Source organism: Bison bison, unplaced genomic scaffold (assembly GCF_000754665.1).
Source record: "Bison bison bison isolate TAMUID 2011002044 unplaced genomic scaffold, Bison_UMD1.0 scf7180017864317, whole genome shotgun sequence".
In the NCBI taxonomy this organism is placed as follows: domain Eukaryota; kingdom Metazoa; phylum Chordata; class Mammalia; order Artiodactyla; family Bovidae; genus Bison; species Bison bison.
The window spans coordinates 1,701,391-1,707,390 of record NW_011494889.1 but is presented as its reverse complement, the minus strand read 5'-3'; the positions used below and the strand labels follow the sequence as shown (position 1 = coordinate 1,707,390).

At 46.3% G+C, this 6,000-nt stretch overlaps 1 protein-coding gene across 1 annotated transcript in view; it reads left to right on the top strand.

Moving 5' to 3' along the window:
• SUSD4 (sushi domain containing 4) overlaps positions 1 to 6,000 on the top strand; it is a 134,673-nt gene that overhangs the window by 1,136 nt on the left and 127,537 nt on the right. The gene's annotated exons all lie outside the window — the stretch shown is intronic.

Below are 6,000 nucleotides of genomic sequence, written 5' to 3'. Positions count from 1 at the left end.
CTGTGGAGCCTGCACAGATTCACACACCCACATTCTGTCTGGAGCTTCCCACTAGCCACCCAGCCTGGCTTCTCCGAAGGAAAGACAATAAGCCTGGCCCATTATTTTCACTTTGGCCAAAGAGAAACTGAGAGAGAGAGAGAGAGAGAGAGAGAGAGAGAGAGAGAGAGAGAGAGAGAGAAAGTGGTGCGTTTGTGGTAAAGGAGTAAACTTTGTGGACTTTTGTGCCCTCAGGAGACAGAGGTCAGGTTTCGGCTTCTGGATTTAGGCGAGAGTTGCAAGAACCACCTTTGTGAATGTGACGGGTCTGGAAACGTGGCCAGACTGGCTGCAGGACAGGTTTATTTGAAAGTTAACTTTCTCTCGCCTTGGGAGGTGGAGTGCTCGGGCATGCCCGTGCGCGCTGTGGGTGGGGAGGGGACGCGGAGGTCTTCCTTCAGATGTGTTTCTGGAGGATTGCTTGGCTCATTCAGCCCGGTTTACAGGGGAAGTAAAGCCGAGTGCTTTTCTGTGAAGTGGAAGTTAGCTGAAATCAGATTCAGAGCCTCAGTCCGCATAGGTGGTTAATCTCTAACATACTCGGCTCTGGGGGACAAGGCTCTCTTTTGGCTGTGGTAGAGGAAGACCGATGCCTTTCCTGTCTGAATTTCAGAGCCTTAGAATCTTTCTGCCTCCACTGCTCATTGCTGTTCGTTCCAGATTCTCTGAGAGCTTGCTGATGTGGGCATGTTAAAAGGGCAGAATCGTGTGTCTGGAGCTGACAAATGTTAATAAATAAATCATAATTGCTGGAAAAGCAGGTATTGCATGATGTAAGTAAACTATTTTAGTGTTTTAAAATACTGCTGTTTTAGAGAATTCAAAGGTGAAGATGGAAATAAGGAGTGAAAAATTAGCAGAAGTTGGGGAGGGGAGTACCAAGTTGGGCTTTAATATGGAGTAATCGATAACTCAGGTGCTGCACTTAGAGGTCTGAAAGATGCCCGGAGTCTAAAGGAGCTTCTTGTGATGTGCCTGTCTATGGGAATTAGTGAGAAGATGCTGTATGAGGAGCTGGTCATGTTTGGGTTTTCCAACAAGAGGTAACTTTTTTGGTGGTCTTTTTTTTTTTTTAAATAGAAATGTCTCTGAGGCAGGTGTCCTCTTCATAGAGGACAAAGTCAACAGGGATGCTAGGCCAGCACCAGTATGGCCTGCCTGGGCTCTGGTGACAGCCTCTCCTGCCGTGGGCTTTCGCTCCACTTGGAGGGTGAGTAGGACCAGGTGGGCAGCACAGCCTTGTCGTTTCCTTAAACCAGGGGCATCTGATTCTCCATTTTCTCCATCCCTTTCTCCGATCTAGACGACAGGTTAACGAGGGTTCATCTACCTGTCTGTTGACTGTTGTTATTGGAAGTGTAAGTCCAAGCACAGCCTAGATTTGAAGGCTGGCCCTTGGTTCTGCCATTTGTGTTTACAGAGCATCCGCCCTCAAGGATCTCAGATTCCAGACACAGCACAGCCTCCCCAGTCTCCCACATTAGTCACCCATGTGACTGTACAACATGTCTTTCACTCCTCTCTTCTGAGAGGTGAAGATGTCCGCAAAAAGATCCAGGGCCTCAAAGAAGGTGGGAGGAGGGTCGCCTGTCACCTCTCCCTTCTTGGTTCTCACACGCTGCAGAAAGGCTGACCATCAGCTTTGTGTCATTTGGAACTCCCCTCAGGCTGAGAGTGTGATTTCTGGAAGATGATTTATCATTTCAAAATTCTTCCATGAATAAACAATTTGGGTGGAGAAAGGTGGTGGATGATGTTTTGAGGAGTTCACTATACAGAGATTTGTTTCTTAGGAAAGAAATCTATGTGGAGGGTCCAGGAGGGTTTTATTAAATCAGGTTCATCTTAATTCCAGACCAGTGCTTCTAAAATTCTCATGTGCATACAAATCACTGGGGTGGGCCTGAGAATCTCCATTTCCAATAAGCTCACATGTGATGCAGTCACTACTGGTCCCAGGACTACACTTTGATCCATGGAATTCTCTAGGCTGGAATACTGGAGTGGGTAGCCTTTCCCTTCTCCAGGGGATCTTCCCAACCCAGGGATTGAACCCAGCTCTCCCACATTGCAGGTGGATTCTTTACCAGCTGAGCCACAAGGGAAGCCCACACTCTGGCAATGCTTTAAGCTAAAGTATTCATTAAGATAAGTTGGATTAAGATAACTGGATTTTCTGCCACCTCTGTCCAATACCCAAATACAAATGACCTGTAAAAGTGGGAAAGTCTCACCCAGGTGTCTGATCTTTCAGTGGTACACAGAGCTGAAACTCTGTGCTAAAACTCAGTGCTGTTTTTTTTTTCCCCCCAACCATAAAAAAGGTGCCTGTTTAATAGACACTGTTCTGAAATGTGGATTTTCATTTTTGATTGCTTTCAATGGAAAAGGAACATGACAATAGCAAGATATAATAGTCTCAGCTAGGCAAAAAAAAAAAAAAAGCTTGTGCCCTATACAAGAGTGACAAGAAAAAGCCTGAACTGGAACGGGAGAAATTGAGAAAATGATCATATGAAGAAAGAAGGGAGGGAAAGAACTCCATGGAAAATGAAATGCTTTGTCCTAGAAAGCTGGAGGGTCAATTCAATTCTTGGAGCCCTAGAAGAGCTTTAATGAGCCTGAGTTGGCCTGAGGGGACCTTTGGATGGCTCTTTCCAGGCTGTCATTTGTATATTAAGGAAAAAGTACCTGCATTTGGGATCACTAACATCATGTACTGAGAACACTAATACCAGGTTCATGGTGAGACACAGGACCTCGCTGTGCCCGGAGTCTGCATGGAGCATGGCTTCTTTGGCTGCTTCTTTCTCAGTGTGTGTTCCCAGAGATGCCATTTGGGTATTTGATCACTGGCTGGAGTGGCCCACCCTGGCTTAGAGGAAGAGAGCTAAGAGTTTGCTTTGTATTTAGGTTCTTGAAGGCAAACTCATTAGCACATCCTTGTATTATCAAGAGGGCTTCCCTGGTGGCTCAGTGGTAAAGAATCCATCTGCCAGTGCAGGACACACAGGTTCAATCCCTAGATCAGAAAGATCCCCTGGAGAAGAAAATGGCAACCCACTCCAGTATTCCTGCCTGGGCAATCCCAAGGTCTGAGGAGCCTGGTGGGCTACAGTCCATAGGGTTGCAAAAGAGTCAGACATGACTGAACAACTAAACAACAGCAACATATTATTAGGAACAGTGGCCAAGTTCTGCTGCTTGATAGCTTTGCAGCTTTGGGGCTTAGAAGCCTCAGTTTCCTCATCCATAAAATGAGGATGATGCTACCTAATTTCTGGAGTTGCTGTGATGGATGAGGGTCATGAATGCACTCAGTAAACATAGACAGTAGTGAGGAGGGGGACTGACCAATCTATAATCTTCCCCACTTGTTTTATTCATTCAGGAAACACTGAGCACTTGTCCCCACCCTGTGCCAAGCACCGCTGTATATAATGTTCTTTTTACCTTGAAGAACCATTCCTTCCTCTCTATTTTTTGCCCAATGAGCACATTTCTCTTTAAGACCCAACTTCAAATGCCATTATCTCTTTCACATTTCATTTCTCCCCTGAGCTGAGTGTAACCCTTTGCTATGGTGTTGTTTCATTCACAAGACTGTAAGCCCACTGAAGGCAAGCACTTTGACTCTATCTTAATTTTCATGTCCCGGGCACCCAGCATGGCATCTCATACACAGAAGGTGCTCAGTAAGGCTGATGGACAGCAAGAAAAACGATTCCAAATTACTGCTGCACAATTTAGAAAATAATTACCATGGACAGTTACAAAAGTGCAGGAGTGTCATGGCAGTTCAGGCCACTTCCATTTGGAGGTGGTCTAGGAGGTTGGTAGAGAACTCAGGAAAGTTTCCAGGCGAAAGATGGCACTGAGGATAGGATCTGAGGGAGGGAATGGTTAGAGCATCTCAAAAGAGGCATTTTGTGCAGGGCTAAGGAGTTGGTGCGGAGAAGGCAATGGCACCCCACTCCAGTACTCTTGCCTGGAAAATCCCATGGACGGAGGAGCCTGGAAGGCTGCAGTCCATGGAGTTGCGAAGAGTCAGACACGACTGAGCGACTTTACTTTCACTTTTCACTTTCATGCATTGGAGAAGCTAATGGCAACCCACTCCAGTGTTCTTGCCTGGAGAATCCCAGGGACGGGGGAGCCTGGTGGGCTGCCGTCGATGGGGTCTCACAGAGTCGGACACAACTGAAGCAACTTAGCAGCAGCAGCAAGGAGTTGGTGACGTGTTTGGACCGTTCAGGGAGAGAGAACAGTCTAGATCTTTTGGAACATGGTATGAAAAGGGCACGTGTCAGTTGTTCAGTCATGTCTGAGTCTTTGTGACCCCTTGGACTGTAGCCTGCCAGGCTCCTCTGTCCATGGAATTCTCCAGGCAAGAATACTGGAGTGGGTAGCTGTTCCATTCTCCAGGGGTTCGTCCCGACCCAGGGATCGAAACCAGCAGGTAAGGAGGAAACCAGCAGGTAAAGAGGGCGAATAGATTGGAAGCCTATCATAAGTGTCCTTGGAAGCCCAAGTGAGGATTCTGAGTGTCGCACAGCAGGCAGTGGGGGCTACTAAGGGTTTAGAGCGGGAACATAATATCATCTGAGCTGTGCTGTTCTTTTCTCTGCCTCCGAGTCTCTGACCCAGGGCACTCCCTGAGGGGCTGCCCTGCCTGCTCATCAGAGTTGTGTCACTAGTATCATTGGCTTAAGCTCCTTGAGGTCTTGTTTGGGCCACGTGGCTGTAGCATTGAGCTGTGTGCCAGGAGACAGGAACAAACGCTGTCTGCCTGGCTCACTGATTTGGAGGTGCTAGTCCTTTGGAGTTTGAGAAAGATTTCTTACACTGTGGAGCATAAACTTTTCCTGCGATGTTATGTCTAAAAGCCACAATTTCACCCTGTACTTAATTTGGTCTGTAAACAAAAGTCCCAACGCCTCAAACTATAAAGCATGTTTCTTTAACAAAAGGCCACTCTAATATAAGCAGCATGGGAATGCTTTTGATTTATCCCTGAAGTGAAATCTGAAAGCTCTGGGAGACACGAGAGAAGGATTTCATTCCGCCAGTAGCAAATCTCTCATCTCAGAGGCCTGAAGTGGCGAGCTGGAGAGTGAATCAGTGGTTCTTTAATTCCTGAGAGTAACAAAGAATGTAGGTGAAGATCGCTCTCCAGGAAATATTGATTAGATATGTGAAGGAAAGCACCCACATGATTCTTTTCCTGGTGTCAGAAGCATATTTCAAAAGCTTCCAAAAGGCCACAGAGATTTGCCCTTAGCTGGGAAGCTCTATATACCTCAAGACCTCTGCGTTCTTTATAGAGGTGACAGATTGAGTCCGGTCTCGGCTGTTAAATAGCTCCGTGGCTTTGGGCAACTGGTGTAACTTCTCCTTCGCTCAGTTCCTTCCATATCACTCACATTCTTTAATTCTGTGATTATAAGAATTTGATGGGTTCTGTACTCTGGGTGAAACCAACTCTGTTTTTCCCCTCTATCCATTCATCTTTTGTGAGTGTCTTGCATGCCTGGGGGATGAGCAGATAAGGGAACGTAGTCCTTGCTCCCTAGGAAACGGACAAGTAAGGGCTGGTTTCTTCTCAAAAATTTGAAGGCAGAAGCTTGCATTAAACTATTTTTTCACATACTTTCTTTTTTAAATGGGCTTATTTCTGAGACTTTCTTTTATATATGTATGATTTCTGAGACTTTCTTTTGCATATATATGTTTATATACATATATATATATATATAATTTTATTTATTTAGTTTTTGGCTGTGCTGGGTCTTTGCTGCTGTGAGGTCTTTTCTCTCGTTGCAGCGAACCCGGGTTTCCTCTAGTTGCGGTGCACAGGCTTCTCACTGCGGGAGCTTCTCTTCTTGTGCAGCAGGGGCTCTAGGGCACTTGGGCTTCAGGAGTTGTGGCGCATGGGGTTAGCTGCACCCCAGCATGTGGGAT